Raw genomic sequence first — 25,245 nt, 5'->3', positions numbered from 1 at the left:
GGACGCGTACCAGAACTTCGCGTAGCGAAGCTGATTGGCTCTCCGGCGTCTGTCAACATTCTAAACAGTCCGGAGCGGCCGCCATCTTGTCTCTCGGTAGGATCGAGAGACAAGAGGAGGCCAAAACAAAGGGGGAAATAACCATAAGGGGGCATAGTAGATCCTCCCTGACCCCCTAGGTTTAATGTGGAGGCTTTAAAAGGGCCCCGTGGGGCAAAAAAAAAAAATTTTTTTTTTTGTTTTTTTGCGTGGGTAGCGCCCGGTCCGCGAACCGGGAAGCGTTCTGGGCAGCGTACTATAATGAAAAATGAATGATAGACTTTTCAAATACTGTATGTTAATTGATTGTTGGTTTTGTTGATTATTTTTAATTTTTTTTATTTTTTAAGCAATTATTTATTATTGTGATTGTGTTTCAAAATTTAATAACATTTCTAACATTTAACTAGTTTATGAATTACAAATAAAAATGATTAAAGACTCAAACAATTTTTTAATATTACATATAATTTTATTTTTCAGATTGTTTTTCAAAATTTAATAGAACGTCTAGCATTTGACTGTCCGATATGTCCTCTTGTTGAGTGAACATAAGTTCCCACATTTGACCGTCATCATAATGGAGTAAATGATCGACAGATTCTACACATTGAAGTAATTCATAATCCCGTGACTCATCCATGAATTCTAAGTCATCAATGGGTTCCATAACTTGCTCATTGTTGCTGTCCAGAACAATTTCGAAGGAAACATTCTGCTCACCTTCCATTTTATTGCTGTAATTTGCATAAAAAATAAATATATCAGTAGTGATAGGGCACTGTTGGGTTTAAGTTCAGACAGGTACTTGTGAGTTTATAACAGAGAAGTAATCTATGGGCACTGTATGGTTTCAGGCGTGAAGTAGTACTATTAAAAAGTGCCTGTGAAGAAGCCTAAGTAAATTCATAATTATACCACAGAAACCTAAATCAATCCATAATTATAATAAAGAAGCCTTTCTCAATGTCTAACTCTTACAGAGGGATAGTATATAAATATCTGAAAATGTTTTCAAATTTATAAAATAATATCTCACCTTCTAAAAACAAGTTTAAGTTGTGAGTGAAAATGATCTTGCAATGTAATTCAGGAAGTAGTAGTCAAAATGGCTGTGTTTCTCTCTCTTTCTTTATATATATTCAGGTACATAACCAATCAAATGTCAGGTAAAAAAAGTAGAAAATGAAAGTAACATTTTAATTGGTTGTCAATTCCAACACTTCAGATGTGTTTTGAGAAGTAATTTACCTCAGGGTATTTAGAGAGGTCTACAGGGTAAATGGCTAAATGGAATTCCAATCAAATTTGTGAAAATGGTAGGGATTGGTATATAGTATGAGCTAATCTATATTTGGTGAAATTGTCTCCAGTGGCTTTTCTAAGAACTACTTTCCCACCTTTTTTGATGGTGCGCTTCCCAGGGAGCGACCCGGTACGCGAACCGTTGAGCGCCTCGGTTCGCGGACCTTAAGCGTTCCGGGAGTCCACCATTTTGTGTTTCGGTCGAATTAAGATACAAGATGGAGGGCAAATAATGTTCAGAATGGGTAGAAGGGGGCACGGTAGAGTTATCTTGACCCCCTAGGTTTTGTGAGGGTGGCTGAGGAGGCTTATATGTGCGAAAAAAAAACATTTTTTTTAAAAATTTCGCAAGGTTAGCTCCCGGTTCGCGTACCGGGTAGCGCCCCAGGGAGCGTACTTTGTTGAAAATTAGTGAAAAATGTTAGAGTAAAATAATAATTGTGAGTGATTAGATGTAGGGTAGCTCTGAGAAGAGCTTTTGGATTTATGGTACATTTAGGTACTTATAAGTAGGTACCAATGCACATTCTTAAATTCAGAGTGAAAATTCTGTTGCCCTCATCTGAGAAGTGAACTCCATCTCCTCTGTAGATATCTTGCATGTAGTATCGCAAGTTATTGTTGTACAGGGAGCCCATTCCATGGTCTCTCATGTAAGCTGAAACAGATTTGTTTACATGCTTCCTCGACTTCTCAATTTGTGGACAAAATTGGTTTGACCACCTCCATTTCTGTCTTTGGCATATATTTGAATATACCAAGGCAGTCTGAGGAAAAAGTGCCATTAATTGCTCAAAGGTGTCTTTTAAAAGCATTTCCAGACCTACACCAGTCAAAGTGCCCAAGTCATTACCTCCACAGTGCACAATTAACAGGTCAGGTTTGGGCAAATGCATAAAGGTTTTCACCAATGGTATCAATTGGTGACATTTTAATCCTCTGTGGCCAAACCACTTAATTTCCACATCTTGTAAATTGAGGTTAGGTAAATTCCTGTTTTCAACGTACCTTTGAGCCCAGTGAATATAACTATGTCCAACAATCCAGACAGAAAACATGGTGAGAGAAGGTTCTCCTGCAGTCAGATGAAGTGTGGCAATGAAATGGCAGTTGAAAAAATGAGAGTGTAAAATGAAAAAAAACTGTGGAGTTTCTGTGTTTATGAAGCAGTAACAGTGATTAGTGGATTTTGATTGCTGAAAACAGAAAGTTAGGGTGCACGGATGTGTTCTTTGAAAGATGTATTTTGAGTGGTCAATAAAAAATCATTAAATGAAAGAATGCACTGGATATGCAGGTGCACTGAGAGTTCAGAGTTCAATTGCAACATTGTTGTGTGAACTTGCAAACAACAGAGGTCTTCCAAGAGGTGGTTGCCATGCAGATAAGGCAGAAAGGGCAGAGGGGGGATGGGTTTTCATTTGAAAAAAAGTGAGGGAAGACTTTTGATTGGGTGACATGAGAGATATGTGTGAAGAATTACAGCATTTCTGTGCTTTTGATAGCTGCAGACTCTGGAGTGCATACCTTTTGCTCTGCTGAAGACAAATTGGTGTGTTTCTGAGACTGTTTTCAAACTCAAAGTATTTGCTAAGGTGAGAAAATATTTCTTTAATTTAGATAGAGAATAGTGTGCTTTAAGGAGAAAATTATGAATTATGTGGCGCAAATTGCTTGTAAAGATGCTCCCACCTGTGCATGGAAAATTTAGATTTTGAATGTCTGTGTTACATAGCCATGTTAAAAGTGACCCAACCATGCAGGAAAGGCAATCAAAAAACGCTTTTATGTGTCTTAAGGACATTTTAAGTAATTTTCCCATGTGCAGTGTTTTGAAATTATGATTTGAAAATCGTTTTTGAGGTAAAGGAATTGTGTTTAAATTTATGACAAGGACATAATGGTGTATGCTTCTTTATAACGCAATTGACTGTCCCTGATGTTATTTTTCCCATTTTAATGTAAGACTTTTCTCTGTGGCGCAAATTGCTTGTAAATATGCTCCCACCTGTGCATGGTAAATTTAGATTTTAAATGTTTGTGTTACATAGCCATGTTAAAAGTGACCCAACCATGCTGGAAAGGCAATCAAAAAACACTTTTATGTGTCTTAAGGACATTTTAAGTCATTTTCCCATGTGCAGTGTTTTGAAATTATGATTTGAAAATCGTTTTTGGGGAAAAGGAATTGTTTTTAAATTTATGACAAGGACATAATGGTGTATGCTTCTTTATAAGGCAATTGACTGGAAATGCAAAATAGTTATATGATACATATGGCGGTTGATGTCTAAGAAGATAAGAAGCTTAGGATACATTTATGATGACTGGCGCAATGAAGTTGACATCACTTACTTCATTGGTAGAGCTTTACATGTATTATCTCCTCTGTATTCTTCATCAAGCGTAACTTTCATCTGCAATCCTGAGTAGGCCTCACCTTAAACAAACCTCTGGATAGGCCACACTTTATCGTCATCCTGGATTAATCATTTAAAATGCTAGGGACAGATTTATGATAGGTATATGCCTCTTTTGTGCCACTGTGCGTCACTTTTATGATGCAGTGGCGGTGCAAAAGATTTGCTATGAGGCGACAACATTACAAATTGATGCATTTAGGCAGATATGTCATGGTGTAAAAAAAACGTACCACATGAAACCGATGCAGCAGTGATGCAAAAGATGCACCATGTCGCAAGACAGGCCTCACTTGGGGCCATATGTATCAAGCTAATTAGCATTCGCAAAGATCAAAATTCTACGAATTTCGGCCTTTGCGAATGTTAATTAGACAAATGGTATGTATCAAACAAGTTTGATGCAAAATAAGGAGTAGCAAAATTTGCTATTCCTTATTTTGCAATTGCACTGAAGGATTTGCACATTTTTTTGAGACTACTTAAATGCAATGTATCAAACAAAAAATATGTAAAAAATGACATTAAGGATTTGTAAACTATTGTGGTAAATTGGTGGTAATTTGTGAATTCTTTTCAAAAAGCTTTTTTAAAAAAAAACAAAAGGTCCCATATGACGCCAACACATGCCCTTAGGGCATGTATGTGTGCCATATGCCCCCAAATTTCTTTTTCAGGGGTGCAGCAGGGTGTTCTTGAGACACCCCTGCACCCTTGGAAAAATTCCTAATTTGTGATGAGCAAATTGCTAATCGCAAATTAAACCTTCATTCCTATGAGCCTCCTAGCCCATGGAAATGAATGGGTAACTTGCAATTAGCAATTTGCTCATCGCAAATTAGGAATGGTAAAGAATCGCTATTTATTCCTTAAAATTCGCTATTTAGGAAATGCAAAATATTTTGATGATACATATGGCAGTTCATCTCTAACAAGATAAGAAGCTTAGGGATAGATTTATGATGACTGGCGCATCACCAGGGATGTGCCAGTCATCCTGCGCCGCTGTTCCGCCACCCATGGTGTGCTGCATTTACAATGTGGCGCAGCATGGGGCAAAAACGGCACAGATGCGTGACGCATCTGTGCCGTTAAGGTGGCGCATTGCTGGAGTTGTATCGCAAGTGCGATGCAGCTCCAGCAACGCTCAAGGGTGCACCATCTCCACAATGTTGCGTCAAGACCTATGCCTGCTTCAAGCAGGCGCAGGGTTTTGACGCAGGTTTCTCCTATCTGATTGTAAATGCGGCACACCATGGGTGGCAGAGCAGTGGTGCACGTTAACTGGTGCATGCCTGGGGATGTGCCATTTAACATAAATCTGCCCCTTTACATTTAAGTATGTGCTGGGGACACAGAGTCGGTGAGGCTTATCCAAGGTTAAGAAGAGATGAGTCCTGTTCAGTGAAAAATTAGACATAGGCTTCACCTGCTCAGCATCGCTGGACATGGCTAAATAATAGCTGCAAAATTTTACTCTTGTTAAACAATTTTACTATTATAATCTCTGAGATTTGTCTCTTACTCTGCAACATCTCATTGTTGTTATCTTTCTTTAAAGATAAAGACAACCTCAACATGAGCGACAATCTGCAATCAGTTGATTTTTACCTCATCATTGAACTTGTAATTGAAACATCAGTGGATGTTGATCCCTTGGATGATTTAAATCCTGAGGATGAAGAAGAGCGTGATGAGGATGCAGATTTGTCCGAATTATATGACATAGGATGGGAAGCTGACCTGCTTGAGCCTATGGAAATATAAACATTTATTTTTAAAATTTATAATTAATAAAAAGTAAAAAGGTAAACCGTTTAATTTAAAAATAAAGACACCTGCAAAAGCAGGTTATGTGTAGTGTCTTCAATAAAATATTAAAATATGCTCATAAAATTAGATCAGATTCACATATAAAATAGCATAGGTAACATAAATATAAATGTCATTTCTTTTCTGGTATTTCTGTATTGTAAATTTGCAAGGACTAAAAAATCTTCTATTTAAAATGTCAAGTAGTGTGTTAAGTTTTTGATCACTGTTATTGTTTTACTGTTTGGTAATAATGGTTAATAACATTTTTTTTTATATTTTACCACAGATTCAACTGCAGATCATTTCAAGATTTCACCATGCCTACAATAGAAAGACAGAGAAAGGCTGCAAAACGTCAAAGACAGCAGGTGAAAAAAAATAAGCAGCAGTCCTCTAACAAAAAGATTTGTCAAGTCACGAAGAAAGCACCGGGTAAGAGCACAAAACAATTCATAAGAAATATGTGTAGTAAAAAAAATATTACTACAGAAAATGTTTCAGTCCATAAAACGAGAAGGAAATCAAATGGAAAGGAAAGGCCAATGAAAAATGTTACTGTTAGAGCAAGAGATAACTCTGTGCATGATAGTAGAAGGAAACAACAGTTTAGGGAGATTCGTAAACGAATGTTCCGCAACAGGATAATTGGCAATTTGTTAAAAAATATTAAGAAACGTCAACAGAAACTGGTTTTTTATAAGAGAAAAAAAAAGTTGAGAAAGTTATTGATCAGGCATTTGAAATTAAACGTAAGTTATTTATTTTGATAATCAATAGAATTAGGAAGCTAAACAAGGCAATTTATGATTTCAAAAGAAATAGTAGATGGAAGAGAATAGTTAATCGTAGTAATTTTTGTGAAGTTTTTTCTGGAGAATGGATGCATAGTTCAAGCTGTGAGGCATTTTTTAATGAGGAGAGTTATTTCCAGGATAATGATTTGGTGCATGCAGTTGACACCAGTGGTCGTGCTTATGAAGTGAAAGATGGTTGTCCAGTTGAAAAAGAAAAACTTGTGACAACAGAGGCAGAAGAGGTGTTAGGTAATGAGGTTTTAGGAAGACGTGCTAAGGGTCCTGTGTACACCTGGAAGTGTAGTAGTATTTGCAGTGTGCGACAGGATTCCATCAATTTGCTTTGTGATTTTGTACGGTCATTTAATAAGAAAAGTTTGAAGCAGAAAATAAGGTTGTTGCAAGAATTAGATCCTTGCAGAGTAAGAGAAGTGACAGGTTTGCATGGTCATTCACTGGCTTGTCTTTCCAGGAGAGTATGCCAGAGTGTTTTTCATCATTTCAGGATGCTAGCAGTGCATCATAACAAAGTGAGGAAATTAGTTAGAATGTTGTATTATGCTAAGAGTCCAGCAATTATGCTTAAACAATTATGCGCTGCTCTTTTGCATGGTTCTGAAATAGATGTGAAGAATATATGTGAAGAAATTGAGTTTTGTTACTTTGGAAGTAAAGAGGAGAATGTTGAAATTGAGCAAGAAGAAGAGGGTCATGTGGAAGATAGTGTACAGGTTTCCAGTACAGATAATTTCCAGAGGGAAATTGCGACATTTGAGGTGAAATCAAGTGAGAGGCCTAATTTCACTTGTGTGTGTTGTCGACGCACTTATTATAAGAATCAGACTAAGTTAGTGGATTTATATGCAAAAAGTGAAAGGGAAAATAATAGTGAATGGAAGGATTTTGCAACATACTTGATGGTAGAAAATTGTTTTGATTTGGGATTGGATCAACGTGTGTGTACTTATTGTTGTTGCAAATTAAATCAAAACCAGATGCCTGCTAGAGCAGTTCATAATAATCTGGAATTGGTTGAGATTCCTTCTGAATTGAAGGATTTAAATACTTATGAATCTATTTTGATTCAAAGTATCCATCCCTTTCAGGCTATTGTAAGAATGGAGCCAAAGACAGGGAAATTGCCTCCATCAGATTTACAGAGAGGATTAAAGGGAAGAGTTGTTTATTTGCCTCTAGATTTGAAGAAAAACATTAACACAATTGGAGTAGAAAAAGTGGAAGAGGAACCTCTGGTTATCTTAGTTAATGGGGTTCCGACAAAGAATAAGAAAATATGGCAAGATTTAGTAGATGTTAGGAAAGTTAAAAAGGCAACATTGTATTTGAAAAAAAATAATAAATACTATAAGAATGTATATGTTGCAGAAGAGGAAGTAAGTGAGGAAGAGGATAGCGATTTGTGTGCTGGTCAAATTGAGAAAGTAGAACCCTCTACTAGTGAAGAAATATATGAACATTATAGTGTTCATCCTTTGCATTCCAAGGAAGTCATGGGGAATGCTATTGAGTTGTTTCAAATGAAACAAGCCAAAGGGAGTCCCATTAGTGTTTGGGAGGAAAGTTTGGAAGCTCGGTGTTTCCCACAGCTTTTTCCAACAGGTCAGGGAGGAAGATATGATGAGCGACCTCATCAAATTCCTGCTTCTGAATACCGGACTTTGCGATTGTATGCAGGAGATGCTAGGTTTCGACAATGCATTCCTTATTTGTTTCATCTCCTGTTTGAAAGCGATCTGTCTGGACTGTCATATGCAGTGAACCACATCTTGAAAAGTGGTATACACATGCAAAACATCTCGGCAAGTGACTTTATGGATAAAGTCAATGTCCAAGACAGTATTTTGGATTCTCACCTAATTAATCTCATGGCGTGTCAGCGTGGTACTAATGAGTACTGGTACCGTCGTCATGGTGATTTAAAATGTATGCTGAGGAACTTAGGTACTCCCACATGGTTCCTCACTCTGAGCTGTGCCGAGTATGGCTGGGAAGACTTACTTGAATTTCTACGAGAGGCAAATGCTAACGTAGATAACATCGAATTCAAGACACCCGGAGAACTGTGCTCTTTGGATCCAGTCAATGTATGTAGGTACTTCAATCATAGATTTGAAGCTATGATGTCTTTCATCATGAATAAGAAGAATCCACCTCTTGGAGAGGTGTTGGATTTCTTCTGGAGAAAGGAGTACCAAGCAAGAGGTGCTCCTCATATACATATGTTGCTGTGGATCAAGGATGCACCTAAATTTGGAACGGATCCAGAAGACTCAGTGATGAGTTTCATCCAACAGTATTCTACGTGTGCTGTTCCAAACGCAAAGGAGAAGAAAAGCCTAAGAGAAAAAGTTCTGCGTTTCCAAAGCCATCGATGTGGAAAGTACTGCCGTCGTAAATTCCGAAACAAGGACAAGTTCTACACTAAATGTCGTTTTGGCTTTCCACGACCGGTGATTTCTAAAGGAAGAGTAAACAGTTTGATGTCTTCGCTGCGACACAATGTCATGAAGAAATCACCTAAAAACACATACAATTTGAAGAGGAACGAAGAGTCCAAGTACATCAACGACTACAACCCGGTGATTTTGTCCATGTGGAATGCTAACATGGATATACAGTTTGTGGCTGATAACTGTATGGCTGTGGCTCGGTATGTGACGTCTTACATCACCAAAAAAGAGAAGACAGAATTGAAGGATATGTGGGAGGACATTTCCCATGAAAAGAGCCTCAGCAAGAAGTTGTACAGTTTCAGTCTGAAGATGTTGTCGCATCGAGAAATCGGAGCGTACGAATGTTCTGACCGGTTGTCTTCAGCAAGTCTCTATGCCAAGTCCAGGAGTATCGTTTGGGCGAGTCTTGGTCTTGCAGCAACGCGTAATCGAGTTCTCAAACCTGTGCGGGAAATTGAGTATTTGGCGGAAAAGGAGCCAAACAGTACCGACATTTTGAAGACAAACATGTTGGATACATATTATCCAAATCGAAGCAGTCACCTCGAGAATGTTTGTCTGTATGAGGTTCTGCAAAATTACATATTCAAGAGGAACATCAAAGAAGATACTGAGAAAGGAGTGTATGCTGTAATAGGAAGTGAGGGATGTCTGGTCAAGCAAAGAAAATGCCACTTGGTAAACCATCGAAAATTGAGTGGCGAATCTCCTGAAAAAAAGGAGTTTTTCTATTTAGCACTTTTGCAACTTTTCAAGCCTTGGCGTGCAGAAGAGGAACTGCTTGGAGATTTCCTCTGTTACGAAGACTCTTTCAATGCCGCCAAGGAGACCATAGAATGTCCTGCTTTTCCCAAATATGTAGAAATGTTGAATGCGGAAATTGAGCAGGAAGCAACGATTGCAGCCGAGATTGCCAGAGACAGTTCTCAGGACAGTCAGAGTTCTGCTTCATTGAGTCAGGATCCACTAGGAGGACCTGTTATCGAAAATGAAGCTGCCACTGCTATGAATGAAGTGGAAAGAGCCATGGCACATGCTCAAGAGGATGCGGTTAACTTAGAAGAGTTGGAAAGACAACTCAACGTTGAGCAGAGGAAAATATATGACGAAGTTACCATGCAAATTGATCATGGATTAAGTCATGATAAGAAAGAGTGCTCATGTACGTCGTTGAAGCCTGTCCGACTGTACGTGAGTGGAGAAGCGGGAACTGGAAAAAGTTTCCTCATTAAAGCAATTTCATGCTATTTGCAGGAAAGGACAGAGTCATCGCTGTCTTGTGTTGTCACTGCTCCAACTGGACTGGCAGCACATAATATTAAAGGGATTACTTTACATCATTTACTGATGCTGCCAGTGGAGCATGACAACAAATTACAATATCACAAGCTATCTGGAGATGCTTGTTTTGAAGTTTCAAGAATCTTGAGGAAAATGAAACTTCTTATCATTGACGAAGTAAGCATGGTTTCCAATGTCATGCTTGCCTTTGTGCATTTGAGGATGCAAGAAGTTCTCAAAACAGAGTATGATGTGTTATTTGGTGGCAAACACATCATTGTTTTCGGAGATCTTCTGCAGCTGACACCAGTGAAAGGGCAACCTGTGTTCAAAATGCTCACGCATGAAGATACCAGGAAGTGCCTAGGCAGCATTGGCAACGTCAATATATGGTTAAACTTCAATTATGCTGAACTGCATGAAAATATGCGTCAGGCGAAGGATGAAGTTTACAAGACTATTCTACAAGATGTTAGAATTGGAAAAGTGACCGAGCATGGGAAAGAAGCTTTACATGCACGATTACTGTCAAATTTATATCCAGAACAAGATGTTGTGCCTGAGAATATTTTTCAGAAAATTACTGAGAAGAAATCTGGAATATGTTTGATGCCAACTCTTGCAGAATGTGCCAAATTTAACAACAAAATGTTGCATTTAGAAAAGCAAGAGATTGTGAAACTGGAAGCTATTGATAGAGTAGAGCATATGGGATCAACAATTATTTTGTCTGAGAATCTGAAAACAAAATTGGATTCATTAGAGAAGAGTATATCTAAAACTGCAGGTTTTGAAAAGACTCTGAATGTGTGCTTGAACTGCCGTATAATTTTAAGAAGGAATTTACATGTTGAAAGAGGTCTGGTAAATGGATCAATGGGTAATGTTGTTGATTTTGTGAAATACAGAAATAGAGATGGAATTGAATTTTTAAAAATTAAATTTGATGGCATTGAGGAAGTACAGCTAATTGCTCGTTGTTCTGCTAGATTTTTGCTTGTAAAAGACTTATATGTTCGCCGTAAGCAGTTTCCTGTTTGCTTGGCATATGCGGTGACAATCCATAAATCGCAAGGTTTAAGTGTAGACAGTGCATTGGTGAATATTGGCAGTTCTGTGTTCAAGGAGGGTATGGCATATGTGGCATTGTCACGAGTTAGAACTTTATCGGGATTGTACTTGATTGAGTGTGATGTCACAAACATTTGTGCGGATCTAGATTGTGTTAAGGAATACAATAGGTTAAGAAGAGAGTATGCGCCACATTTGCCTCAGTATCCTTTGTTTGAGAAACGTGTGGTAGGCCGGAAACGAAGGAATGAGAACAATACTGGGGAGGTTGTAGCAAAAAGACAAAAAGTCAATGAACCTAATATTACAAGCAGAAACAAAAAGGATTCTGTTGAAGATGTTGTTGGTTTTCAGTTTGAAAACAGTTCTGGTGTCAACTGCTATGCTAATGTAGTGGTTAATGTTTTGTTTTCTCTAAAAAATGTAAAAGAAGAGATTGTGGTCAATTCTGATCAAAGATTTTGCAGTTTGTTAAATTCTGTGTTAGAGAAATGTAGCACTGATAGAATTAACATAGAAAGTGTGTCTGAAATTCGAAATCTGTTAGACAGATGTTCAGGCCAAACACAATTCTCTCAAAATATTCAGCAAGATTGTCAGGAGTTTTTAATGTATATGCTTGATGTATTACATGCTGAAGGTGTAGATGTAGATCAGCTGTTTGGGCTTTCTTATCAATGGCAGCATGACTGCGAGAACTGTATGGTATCAAGTACTACTAGTGTAGACTCAGAAAGATTTATATATTTAACTTTGCCAGACAGTAAATCAGTCTCCTTTAATAAGCTAGTAAAAGCAGCTGATCACAACATGGAGTGTAGCCAATGTAAATCTGAAATGATGTCCACATTATTTATACGAACATATGGCCAGTATGTCATTTTAATGTTCCAACGATGTAGGCCTGATGGAACAAAATTGACAACTTTAATTAAAAATTTTGTAGCTTCGCAGTTGTCAATATCAGGAAGGACTTTTGTAACTGCAGCAATTATATATCATGACGGCCCTTCAATAACATCAGGACATTACACAGCTTATTTAAAGTCTAGAAATGGCTGGTCATTCTGCAATGATTCTGTTTTAATTTTCAAAAAAAAATTGCCGTATGACCTTAAAAACTCTTACCTGGTGTTTTTAAAACCAAAATTTTAGGGAAATAATCTCGGGATGTGCTCTGTGGAATTTCAAGAAGTTCTAATGGCTCCTACACAATTTGGCCTTGAGGATAAGTGTAGTTCAGAGACATAACTTCTAACCATAGGACTGGACATCATGGAGAAATACGTGCACTTTGAATGAGTTCAGAAAAACTGTTTCTTTTTATAAGCTAATTGAAGCAGCCAATCAAAACATGGAGTAGAGGGAATGTAAGTCTGCAATGCTGTCTACTGTTTTACATTGCTTTGTGATTAAAAGTGATGTAGAGAATTAAATAATTGTAGTAGTCATAGAGGTAGTGTAAGTCTGCTTCATAGTAAGCAGTATCAGTGTCATAGGAAATGTAGAACATGACTGAGCAAGAAGGGGAAGATATTACTATTCCAGGATTGTGAAAATGATCTTCAACATTTTAATTCTGAAAGTTGCGGAAATGCCAAATGACGGGATTGGCTTACAAGAAATCCAAGAGTTATAAATGGCTCTGACCAGATTTGGCCTTGTGGAAAATTGTGGTAGAGAGCAAGAAGTCATTTATTGCATGTAACGTGTTTTTAAAAACGATGGAGATTTTCTTTCAGAAAGTGGCGGGCTGAAAGTAATAACAGCACAAAAGAGTGTAAGCTGTTCATAGGACATCCTTGGACGTCATGGAAAGTGAGTTAACTTTAAGGAGTTCTGAATTTTGATTTCTGATGTTGTATGGGTTTTTTAAACACAATCATTTTGATTGTGGGTTTTTTTCCCCGCTGTTACATGATGAATACCTTCAAGTCACTGTTTTTAGTGAATTTTGATACATTCTGAGAACAGCAAAAATAAACCATTTAATATGTATAATTAATTCTGTACTGTTTGCATTTATGATGTATATGTAGAACTGTGTAGGAGGCATGGAGAAGGTGAGGCTTCTGTAAGTGTCAAAGTTGTTGCATGCAGTGCTGCACTTCTGCGTATTCTTTCATATGCTAGACTACATCTGCACAATGAGATACCTAAGCAAAGGAAACACAAGTGATGTGATTGTGAAATGAGCAAAATAAATTGCATGTATTTCAATTACATCACCTGTGTTTCCTATCATTACGAATCAGATTGTGCAGATCAAGTTTAGGTCTATCCAGGGAAACATAGGAGGTTTGGACTTTGTTGAAGAGTGCAGTGGACATGACTCACTTCATTGGTAGACCTTCACATGTATTATGTCCTCTATTCTCTTCAACAACTCGAAATTTCATCTGCAACCCTGAGTAGGCCTCACCTGAAACAAACCTCTGGATAGTAGACATCTTATTGGCATCCTGAAGCAATTATTTAAAATGTTAGTGTCTTGCGACACTTTTCTGAAACAACAGCAATGCAAAAGATGCACCATGTTTTAAGATAGGCCTCACTTCATCTGCATCAAGATACTGTTAGTTTAAAATGTATATCTTTAGGACTGTGTAGGGGGCCTGGAGAAGCAGAAGCTTCTGTAAGTGTCAAAGTTTTTGAAAAACTGTTTGTCCTTCATTCTTTTCCCTTGTCTTTTCTAATTTTTAAATACATGTTTTAATATTTTTCAAATGTTTGTTCTCTCTTTCACAGATTGAAAGTATAAAAACAAAAAGTGAGTAATTTAACGACAATTATAAGGTAAATATTTTGTACTGTTTTCGTTACATTTATATCACATTTAACTACTATTAGTTCCACTGCTTCATTTCTTTAACCCTCAGTTTCCTGCCTTTGCTACTTCCCTCATTCCTTTCTCTATTACCTACTTACTCAACTCCTTCCACTCTTTTTCTCAGTCCCTCTCTTCTCATAGTTCCTCACTCTTGTTCACTCACTGCGTCTCTATTACTCTTAGTGTCTTTGACTGATCAGTCTATCACTACTTGTTCATAATGCTTTCTCTGTGTAGTTGAAGCACACTAAGGGGAATATTATGAACACAGCCAATAAAATTATTGCTCTTTTTATTGGCAGAAAACTGGTGCAAAAGTGGTTTTAGTGGCAGTTTTCTGCCACAAAAGCAGCTTTAGCGACACATTTTTGCCAATAAAAGCTGCAAAACTTTTATTGCCTATGTTGATGATATGGCTCTATGTTAATTACATTTCTTTGCTGTTTCAATTAATCTTTTTCTGTTATTTTTTGTTTTCTGTTTTCTATTTTTTCTCTCTGTTATTCCTCATGTTTTAATCTTATTTTGAACATTCACTCACATTCTCCAAGAAACTCTTCTTTGTTAATGTTATACTCTCTTTTTTTTTCTTTCACTTCGTTATGTATTTTGTTTTTCACAATTATACCCTCTTCTGTCTTTTCTTCGGTAAATAGATCTATTAAACAGTATCTCTTCTTTACTCCCTATAGCTGTCTTTCTTTTAACATCACTCTCTGTTTCCTTTCCTTATACTTACACTTTTTTTTTTTTTTTTTTTTTTTGGTTAGCTCCCGGTCCGCGTACCGGGAAGCTAACCCGGAAGCGAACCAAAAGAAATAGAGCTTGCCAGAGTGCTAAACATTCTAGCAATTTTTTTGGAAAGGGAAGGTAGTTCTGAAAAGAACTTTTTTTTAAATATTTTTGTTGTTTTATATATATATTTTTTTTTTAATGCATTGAGTGCATTGATGCTCATGTTGCCACAAGCTAATAATGCACGACAGTGCATACATAAGTGAATCATGTGCCCAAAATGTTCTTGAATATTGGCACAGTTTCCCATGCCTCTTCTGGTGTTAGAGAAACCGGTATTGTTGGTCTGGCCACAGGAGTTGGTCTTGGATTGTCGTGCATATCCCTTAATTCCGCCCGGCTGTAATTTAGGGGATGTTTCCTTGTCATGTGCCTGTGCATTGTGTGATTTCCAAAGCTATATTTTTTGTCCGTCCCTCTGGACAATTGTTCCTTGCATATCAGGCAGGTGACATACCTTGCGTTGACTTTTTTTTGCCCACGAGGCATTGAAAAAAACTGCCAGATGAAACTGGCTTTCTTTCTGGAAACCCGGGGCAACTCTTCTAAAAATTGTGGTTCTTCTCCCTCCTCATCCATTTCTTCCTCTTCCTCCTCAGTGTTGGTAAGGACCTGGGGAGGTGGTCCTCTCTTCCCATGAGGAGGTGGTGGTGGTGGTGGGGGTGCACCAGCTGAAGCAACCAATGAAGCCATTTTCACACAAGCAAAATAGGTCTTCCAACAAGCAAAATAGGTCTTCCTCTCACAATGATGAAAGTCAGAGTGAGGAAAGAAGGAGGGGTTTTCATCATTTGGAAAAAACAATACTTCTCAACCAATGAAAAGTGTTATTTTTAGGTCACCTGACCTAGCCTTCCATAATTATGAAACTAAAAGTGAAATGAACCAATGAAAAGTTTTATTAACAAGTCACATGACCTCTCACGCTCATGTTACGCGCTGCGGAACGCTCCCCGGTTAGCTTCCGGGTCGCTCCGCTTCGCGCCTCGGTCCGCGCCCCGGGACACTTCCGGGTGCGCTAACGCGATACGTCACAAGACGCATTTCGCGGCAACGCGATACGTCGCGCTTTCGCGCCGCGGATCGCTTCCGGGGAGCTGCGTTTCGCGCCTCGGTCCGCGCCCCGGGGCACTTCCGGGTGCGCTAACGCAGTACGTCATAAGACGCATTACGCGGCAACGCGATACCGTCACTATGTTGATTTCTTACCGGTTCGCGGACCGGATCGCGGAATCAAATTGAGCTAACGGGAAGCTTCCCGGTTCGCGGACCGGGAGCGAAACAAAAAAAATATTTACAAAAAATTATTAATAAACATATAAAATATATTTTTGGATTTAAAGAAGAATAAATTTTACAGCTATAGATATTAGCTTTTAAAAAACCAATGAAATTCACTGAAAAAACCATAGGTTATAGACCATATATAGTTAGGAATTAGCATTTACAAAACCTTGAAAATTCACTGAAAAAACCATAGGTTATACACCATATATAGTTAGGAATTAGCATTTAAAAAACCTTATTTTACTCACACAAAACCAATGAAATTCCATATATAGTTAGTTGTACTAACTATATATCACGCACCCGCAATCCACTGCTGATCATGTCACATATTACATCATTCATGACATGGTCAGTGACATCACTGATGACATCACTGATGACATCTCAAATGACATCACTGATGACATCACTGATGACATCTCAAATGACATCACTGATGACATCACTGATGACATCTCATTTGACATTACTGATCACATCACTGATGACATCATTCATGTGATAATACGATGAACCTCTTCAGACTCTAATATAACCTTAGATACACTCAGTGTAAACACAGACTCACAGATTGTCACTCATCCATGAAGTTACACACACACCTAGTCAGTCATGCAAACAATCAATCACACCTCCATTTCCTTAACTATACAGTTAAACACACCTTACTTATTCAAACATATACTAAAACATATTTACTCACTTATACAATCCTGGATACAAGTTCACAATGATCCATACAGCCACTCACACATTCACTGGCTCTTATGCACAGTTATTTATATATGTCAACTCTCACATGTACTGTATTTTACATATGTACTTACTTTGACATGTAGCACTGAGATATCTATTCACTCACCAATACAGTCATGCACACAGTCAACCGCCCATACAGCTGTTTCCACATGCACTTTTGAACCCATACATCTATGCAGAGAGTCATACACCTCCCAGCCACCCATACACACTCTCAGTCTCCCATACAAATACTTGGGCAACCAATCAATAACCCATATAGTTAATCATATAGCTACTGATCAACACATGCAGCAGTTTACATAACAACAGACATAATGATGCACAAATTAAGACAGTTTAGTCACTAACCCATGCACTCAGTGAGACACATTTAATCACTCACTCATACAGTCAGTCATGCACCTACTAAATCCTTTGTTCAGACACTTCTACATCCACTCATTCTTCAATATGTAAGACATATTTTAACTTTACAGAAACATACAGTCACTGGATGTTGTCATCAGTGATGTCATCAGTGATGTCATTTGAGATGTCATCAGTGATGTCATCAGTGATGTCATTTGAGATGTCATCAGTGATGTCACTGACCATGTCATGAATGATGTAATATGTGACATGATCAGCAGTGGATTGCGGGTGCGTGATATATAGTTAGTACAACTAACTATATATGGAATTTCATTGGTTTTGTGTGAGTAAAATAAGGTTTTTTAAATGCTAATTCCTAACTATATATGGTGTATAACCTATGGTTTTTTCAGTGAATTTTCAAGGTTTTGTAAATGCTAATTCCTAACTATATATGGTCTATAACCTATGGTTTTTTCAGTGAATATATATATATATATATATATATATATATATATATATATATATATATATATATATATATATATATATATATATATATATATATATATATATATATATATATATATACTCATATAATAAAGAGAGAGCCCATACCTTTGAGGAGGGTATTCTCAGGAACCACAGCACCAATCACAACACCCAATACAGCCTTGGAAAGGGCAGTTGCAGCAGAAGGACATAGGCTATGTAGACGCCCACCATATACATTTAAAAGGTAAAAGAACCGTGCCAGCAAAGTAGTCCCTTGTGGGCATGTCTGCATTGTGCTGTGGGTGTTTGCTGGGGGCGTGACAATCGCTGGGGGCATTCCGTCACGAGTGTTGTTTTTTCTTCCCAGGTTCTATACATTCCTGATCCCTTTAAATAGTAATTCAGTGGAGGTCCCATTCTCTTAGAACCACCCCAAGCACAGTTATGGGCAAAAATACAACTAAAAGGCCCTGCAAAGCAATATGGGATAAGATTAGCATAATTTTTAGCATTCATTAAAGGGTTTCAATGTTTTTGAATTTTACTCATCAGGGACATCTTGGGACGACGAGGTGAACTGCAGCTTGATGTATAATATTTTAAATGCTATTGCATTTGCCTCATCAGGGACATCTAGGGACGACAAGGTGAACTGCAGCTTGATGTATAATATTTTAAATGCTATTGCATTTGCCTCATCGGGGACAACTGGGGACGACGAGGTGAACTGCAGCTCTTTGTAGAATTATTTGGATACTATAATATTCACTTCCCACTGCTAATCTCATCCCATAATGCTTTGCAGGGGCTTGATCTCAAAATCATCACCTCTCTCACTGCTTGCTGGAAGCTAATTTCACTTTTGTGAAATGACTATATGCATTTTAGCATGTAGAAATACTTGTTATTTTACCTTGAATATATGAGGTTTCTGTTTTAATAATTGGAAATCTGACGAAACGAAATATTGCCGATTTATTGTACTAAGTTCGCGCCAATTCCGCCCACCCCTACATTAAATACCCCTGCACCCCATAATCATAACCCACCCTTACTCTATAAAATACCCCAACACCCTTAAACACTAACCCATCTTAACCCATATAATATACCCTGTACCTCAAAACCCAAACCTACCCCTGAACCCTAAAAATACCCCAGTACCCCAAAACCCAAACCTACCCCATAACCCTAAAATACCCCTGTACCCCAAAACCCAAACCTAGCCCATAACCCTTAAAATACCCCTGTACCCCAAAACCCAAATCTACCCCTGAACCCTAAAAATACCCCTGTACCACAAAACCCAAACCTAGCCCAGAACCCTAAAATACCCGGTATCCCAAAACCCAAACCTAGCCCTGAACCCTAAAAATACCCCTGTACCCCAAAACCCAAACCTACCCCTGACCCCTAAAAATATCCCTATACCCCAAAACCCAAACCTAGACCTGAACCCTAAAAATACCCCTGTACCCATAACCCAAAACTATATCTGAACCCTTAAAATACCCAAACACCCCAAAACATATACCTCAGTACCCCAAAACACATACCCCTATACCCATAATTGCCTTATCCAAACATTAAAAAACAAAACATGCTTTTACCATTCATGCATTTACAACGAATTTCGTTATAAATGTATGCGTGGTAAAAGCATATAAAATGTATTGCCATGCGTTATAATGGCATTGCGGAGTCATGGTACTTTCGTAATGAAAGTATGCGGAGTGATGGTATGCGGAAAGAAAGTTGCGGAATAATGGGTGTTTACCCACCCCCGTAAGTACATTGGTGGCACGGCGGCCCACATCTCCAGCAACATACTCATATTTTTTCACCACCGATTGGAAAAATGCACAGGTCTCTCTCATTGATGCCCAGCACCGACATACACTTTTAGACACACCTCCCACCACAAGTTCTAGAATTGCTAACTTTAGAGATGGGGAGCTACGTTCGAATCTCGGCATCAGCTCAACATCCTGTGATTCGAGGCAAATCGCTTTGTCTCCCCATGCCTACCTCAAATGAATGTGTTCTTCTGTAATGTAAATTGTGCTCATGCCATGTTGTCGAGTTCGCGCTATATAATATTGCAAGGAAAATAAAGTAGGGAAACTCGAGATCACACACTACTAAACGCGCACTCTTAAGTGCATCAGCAGTGCACTGTGATTCAGAGCGTTTCACAGGCCTGTCACAGATAAGAAATGCTACTAAAACGAAATCCTACGAAACAATATACTACTGGCCGGCAGCAATTCATACCCGGACAACGTCGGGACGGGCTGCTAGTATATATATATATATATAATCCCTCATACACAACGTACCATGCACTCCACGCAGCGAAATTCCGCAAAGAAGTCCTGGAGTCTGATTTCGTAAATAAAGGATTTATTTACATATTCGAAGTCATAACAAAAACCCTACGCGTTTAGTCGTTGCCGTCTTGCTCACGGGTAAGTTACCACTTTCAACCAGTTACATTTAAAGTGACTACGTGCACATGATTACAATCTCACAATCAAAGATGGACTACAAACTAAAGATCAACAAAGTGCAGCGATGGCGGCCATCTTAAACTCTCTACATTCACATTAAATCAATACAGAGTCAAGTAGCCCATATGAGTTTTTTATGCTATATGTATACAATGTGGTCAGAAGAAAAGATACAGCCCGTGAAATTAAAGGTTTTTTCACTTGCATGTCTTGCAAGGCATGCAAGTACAGCTGCAATGCGAAAAAAGTGTATTATCCAGTGGAAAATGTTGAGAAACCCATAGACAAACATCTTACATGTCTGTCCGATCATTGTGTGTACATTCTGGTTTGTCCATGTGCAAAAAAATATGTGGGCAGGACTATGCATGCTGCCAAGAAACGTGTTCTTGAGCACATGAGGGCAATCCAGAAGAAAGACAAATTGTCACCTATAGATAGACATTTCGAGGAGCTTCACAAAAGCAATCGGGATGTTCTACGCTTTTTTGTCATTGACAGAATACCGCCCTGTATAAGAGGAGGTAATAGGATAGGCAAACTTAGACAGCTTGAATCCCAATGTATTCTTGATCTAGATACCAAAATCCCTGGGGGTTTAAATTCAGAAGAAGAAATGGCATGGTATTTGGGATAACTGTAGCGTTCCTATTCTGGATTGTTAAAAGAAATTGTATATTAAGGGTTGGCAACTCGTGAGGATGGTAGTGTGTAACATGGAGGCAGTTGGCAATATAAGTTGGAACTTTCTTTTAAGAACTTCTTCCTGAGTCAGTATCTTACTTTTAATGTCACAGTCACTTTTATTTTATTGTACATAAATAATCAGTGCTGGCAGGCTACTATGATGAGAATTCTGACAAAGTTTTTTTTGCCCTTTATGCAGATATGAAAATTGTGCTCCAATACACCATGGAATATGAAGAAAAGGATGTAGATCTTACATACCCACTTGGATAGTACTGCGTAACACAACCCTTTAATGGTATTGAACGAATGAATTTGGATCTGCCTGTAACAATATGAATTTTGACTTGGACCATTTTTGTTGACTCATGGAGCACTTGCTATGGAATTATCATGCACTCGAATTGAGTTTTGAAACTGCTGTGTGTTTATTTTTTTATATACCCACTTGGGGTTGAACTTTATCTTTTGCTTGGGCGGACAAGCTGTTTCTGTGATAACGAGTATGTGTGGTTTCAATTATTTACAACTTTATTGAAACACGACCAATACGCTACTGAATACTATGTATAAGCGAGAAATTTTTCTCCTTTACAAATTTTATAAACCTTAAAGATGAGTCTCTACAAAAGGAGAAATGTTTTTTTAAAAACCTTTATTTTTCAACAAAGAATAATAACACAGTTCCCCCCAAAAATGGCATAGGTAGAGAGGAAATACATGGGTACACAGTTCGTTGCCCCAGTACGGCCCCAGCAGGTGCAGACATCATAATAATCACAAGAATCAACATCGGGATGCAGAGCAAATCCCAAATACGTATAGTATGGAACATCGTGCGTAGCCAGCAGGGCATTACACCAACCCCATCCCTCCCTCCCCGCCCCCAGCCTCCTCCCCCTCAGACCCCGACTCCCCGGGGGTGAACAATTCAGCACTGGTTGCATCCGAGTCACTGCAGAGTGACCTCACAGCGCACATCATACACCAAGCAAGCAAGTCCTCCTGTAGCCTCTCATCCCTGCGTGTACGCTGCATATGTGTTTCCTCGGCCAAGGTCCAACAAAAGGAGAAATGTTAAAAAAAAACATACTCATTACAGATAGAAAAGCTTATGTTTGAATCATCCCGTTATTTAGTGATGATTGAATTAATTTCATTATTTTCTTTTATGTACTGTGTCCACTTTAGAATGAATATTTTGTCTGATCACGTTGTTTGACAAATGCATATAGCATAACAAACTCATATGGGCTACTTGACTCTGTATTGATTTAATGTGAATGTAGAGAGTTTAAGATGGCCGCCATCGCTGCACTTTGTGGATCTTTAGTTTGTAGTCCATCTTTGATTGTTGGATTGTGATCACGTGCACGTAGTCACTTTAAATGTAACTGGTTGAAAGTAGTAACTTACCCTTGAACAAGGCGGCAACGCCGAAAGGCGTAGGGTGTTTGTTATGACTTCCAATATGTAAATAAATCCTTTATTTACGAAATCAGACTCCAGGACTTCTTTGCGGAATTTCGCTGCGTGGAGTGCCTGGTACGTTGTGTACGAGGACGCAGTAAAACAATGGGCAACCTCTGACCCGTGGTTGCACCTCGGCAAGAAGGTCCCGGCTTTTGAAAGGAGGAGGAAGGAGAATAAAAAAGTTTAGTGTGCAATGGCAAACACTTTGTATTCCGGTGAACAAGGCGACAGGGTCGCCGAAACGCGTCCGGTCCAGGGCACTCCCGCTGCACATGAAAGAATTACAATAAAATAAAAGACACTGCACTTGCTACCTGAGTTTGAGTCCGTTTTTCTCTGCGAGGGTGCTGCAGTTTGTGGCACTCTTTGGAGCGTTTCTACATATATATATATATATATATATATATATATATATACCTAGTGAGAGCAACTATGTAGAATAGTACCTTTTGATATAAGCTCTTACCGCTGACTTTGACATGATCTCATGTCAATCTTGTTCTTTAACTTTGTCTTGCTTCACGGCAGTGCTTGCTATTGGCTTTGACATAATCTTATGTCTCCTTGCTTACTAATTTTGCTCTGCTTTAAGCTTCTTTTTGTGCATGACAGCGCTTGCAGAACTGACTCTATTTTCTCGACTGTCGCCATTTTCTGTGCTTCACAAGGTGGGGAGGGCATGTTTTGCTCCTCACTTGTTTTTCGCACCTCGCTGACCAGAGCGAACTGGATATTATCTATGGAATGTACAAACTCTGCCTTGAAGCCAAAATACAGAGGCTTGGCCAGTCACTGTCTTAACCTTGACGCGTGCTGGTACGAGCCAGCCCGGCTTTCCAATGAGAAGGGGGCGTAGGTTTCTAGAAGCTTCGTTTCACATTAGAAATGGTATTAAAGCGAGGGGCCTCCGTGGGCAAGACGGAAGTTCACCACAGAGTAGACGCATTGCTGTGGACGGCGAAGGAATTTGTGTCCCCACTGAACCTCTGTCGAGGCTGCAGAACCAGACTCCCCTCAGCTTGGGCTGGCAGGATAGTGCTGAAACAGTTGGTAAGCCAAACCTTTTCTTATTTCTTTCTATTCTTGCCACTCATTTCTTATTCCTTTTCCATTTATTGCTGCACATATCGCTGCGACAACGGCAGGCCGAATGCATTAGTCATGGGAGACTACCAAGTAACCTGTTAGTCCCTAGTAGTGTGGCCTGTGTGGCCTGCAAACAGACACTGCAGTGGCAGGTCTGAGGTACCATTTACAAGCTGCTTCTGTGGGTGGCGCAAACCAGCGCTGCAGGCCCACCAGCAGCATTTGGGTTTCCAGCCCTGGGCACACACCGGCCACACTACTAGGGACTAACAGGTAACCCAAATAAGCCAATCAGGGATATACCAATTCACAGTTACATTTACACAGGGAGCATTGCTGCACATATATATTGCATCCTATTTTTGATCGTTTATTCCAATTATCCATTTGTTACTTGGTAGTCTCCCATGACTATTGCATTCGGCCTGCCGTTGTCGAAGTAGTGTATTAATAAATGTATATGTGTTATATTCCATACGTTTGGATTGGTATTATTACCTCGCCTTGGGGAAGTGCTGTGTTTTGCCTTGGTCCAGGGGAGGGATGTGGTTAGGATCTGTCCTTTTTGTGAAAATCAGATTCACAACATTTTGGTGTCAGTGCTCACAGGAATCGAAAGGTTGGATTTAAGGGGAAGGAATATGTTTTATCGAAAATCAAAGGCGGACTCCCAGATACCAATTGAGATTCCCAGATGGGAAATAGCCCCATATGGGGTGCTTGCCTACAAGTGGGCTAATTGTGCTGGATTGAGTGAGAATTGGAGTGCCTGTTTGGCTGACGCTGAACCAGCCCAAGTGGTCGAGTGTTTGCAAAAAGTGCCTGTGAAGAAAGGAGAAGAACTCTCTACATTAGGAAGGAGGGGTTGGATTCTCTTAAATGCTTATAGAATTATGCATCAGTAGTATGTGCAGCTGCAAAGTGAGTGTGAGAAATTAGAGAAACAGTGTGTTGAAGCCAAGAATACCTCTACAATGTTAACTTGTAAGAATAAATTATTGTTAGACAAGATGGAAGCCTTTTAGAGAGTAGCTTAAGGATGATGAGTGAGTCGGTGGTTTGCCACACATTGTCCAAATACCAACTACACACAATTGGTGATCTTTTTCCGGACGGACATACTTTCTCCCTGACGGAGGACACCCGGTTCACTGACCGTACATTCATGGGCGCTTTCACTCTGACTAGAATCCGTTCCATGCTTCGTGCTGAATTCCCCACATTTCCATTACCTCCTGACGACAACCCCGCACTCACATTTATAATAAAGAACCAAGCGGGTACTCACGTGGTATCGAAGCTCTACAATTCCTTCCTCGGACACTGCGGTGCGCACCGCATGGGAGGGCGACTTGGGCATTCAGATTACAGACGATCAGTGGGAGGCGTGTTGCGCTATCACAAGAGACGTGTCCATGAACAGCAGGCACAAACTTATACATTTCAAGTTCCTAAGGAGGATGTATCACACTCCTGCACTTGCTCACAAAATTGACATTAGAAGGCCGCACTGCTGCCCCAAATGCGTCGCCCCATATGGTGACCTCTCCCATTTGTCCTGGACGTGCCCGCGGCTGCATACATATTGGCTGGAGGTTCACCGGGTTCTGGGTGACATACTGGGCATGACGCTATATCCCACCCCCGAAATTGCGTTGCTTGGCTACGTTGTAAATTTCCCACGCCCTCTCCGTAGACTGGCGTCCATTTTCTTCCTTTTGGCTAAAAGGGAAATAGCGCTGCTCTGGTGCGCACGACGCGTTCCGA

The 25,245-nt window shown here is 39.2% G+C and overlaps 1 protein-coding gene across 4 annotated transcripts in view; it reads right to left on the bottom strand.

The window, feature by feature from the left end:
- LOC144784038 (uncharacterized) overlaps positions 1–25,245 on the bottom strand; it is a 193,517-nt gene that overhangs the window by 98,828 nt on the left and 69,444 nt on the right. The window contains exon 1 of one of the 4 annotated variants that reach the window (XM_078662790.1): positions 5,376–5,481. The exons of the other annotated variants lie outside the window; for them this stretch is intronic. The gene's annotated coding sequence lies outside the window, so the exon portion shown is untranslated. Of the gene's footprint in view, positions 1–5,375; positions 5,482–25,245 lie in introns of those variants that run through there. 4 annotated transcript variants of the gene reach the window in all.

The sequence above is a fragment of the Lissotriton helveticus genome, chromosome 1_1 (assembly GCF_964261635.1).
Source record: "Lissotriton helveticus chromosome 1_1, aLisHel1.1, whole genome shotgun sequence".
In the NCBI taxonomy this organism is placed as follows: Eukaryota; Metazoa; Chordata; class Amphibia; order Caudata; family Salamandridae; genus Lissotriton; species Lissotriton helveticus.
This window is presented reverse-complemented; position numbering and strand designations above follow the sequence as displayed.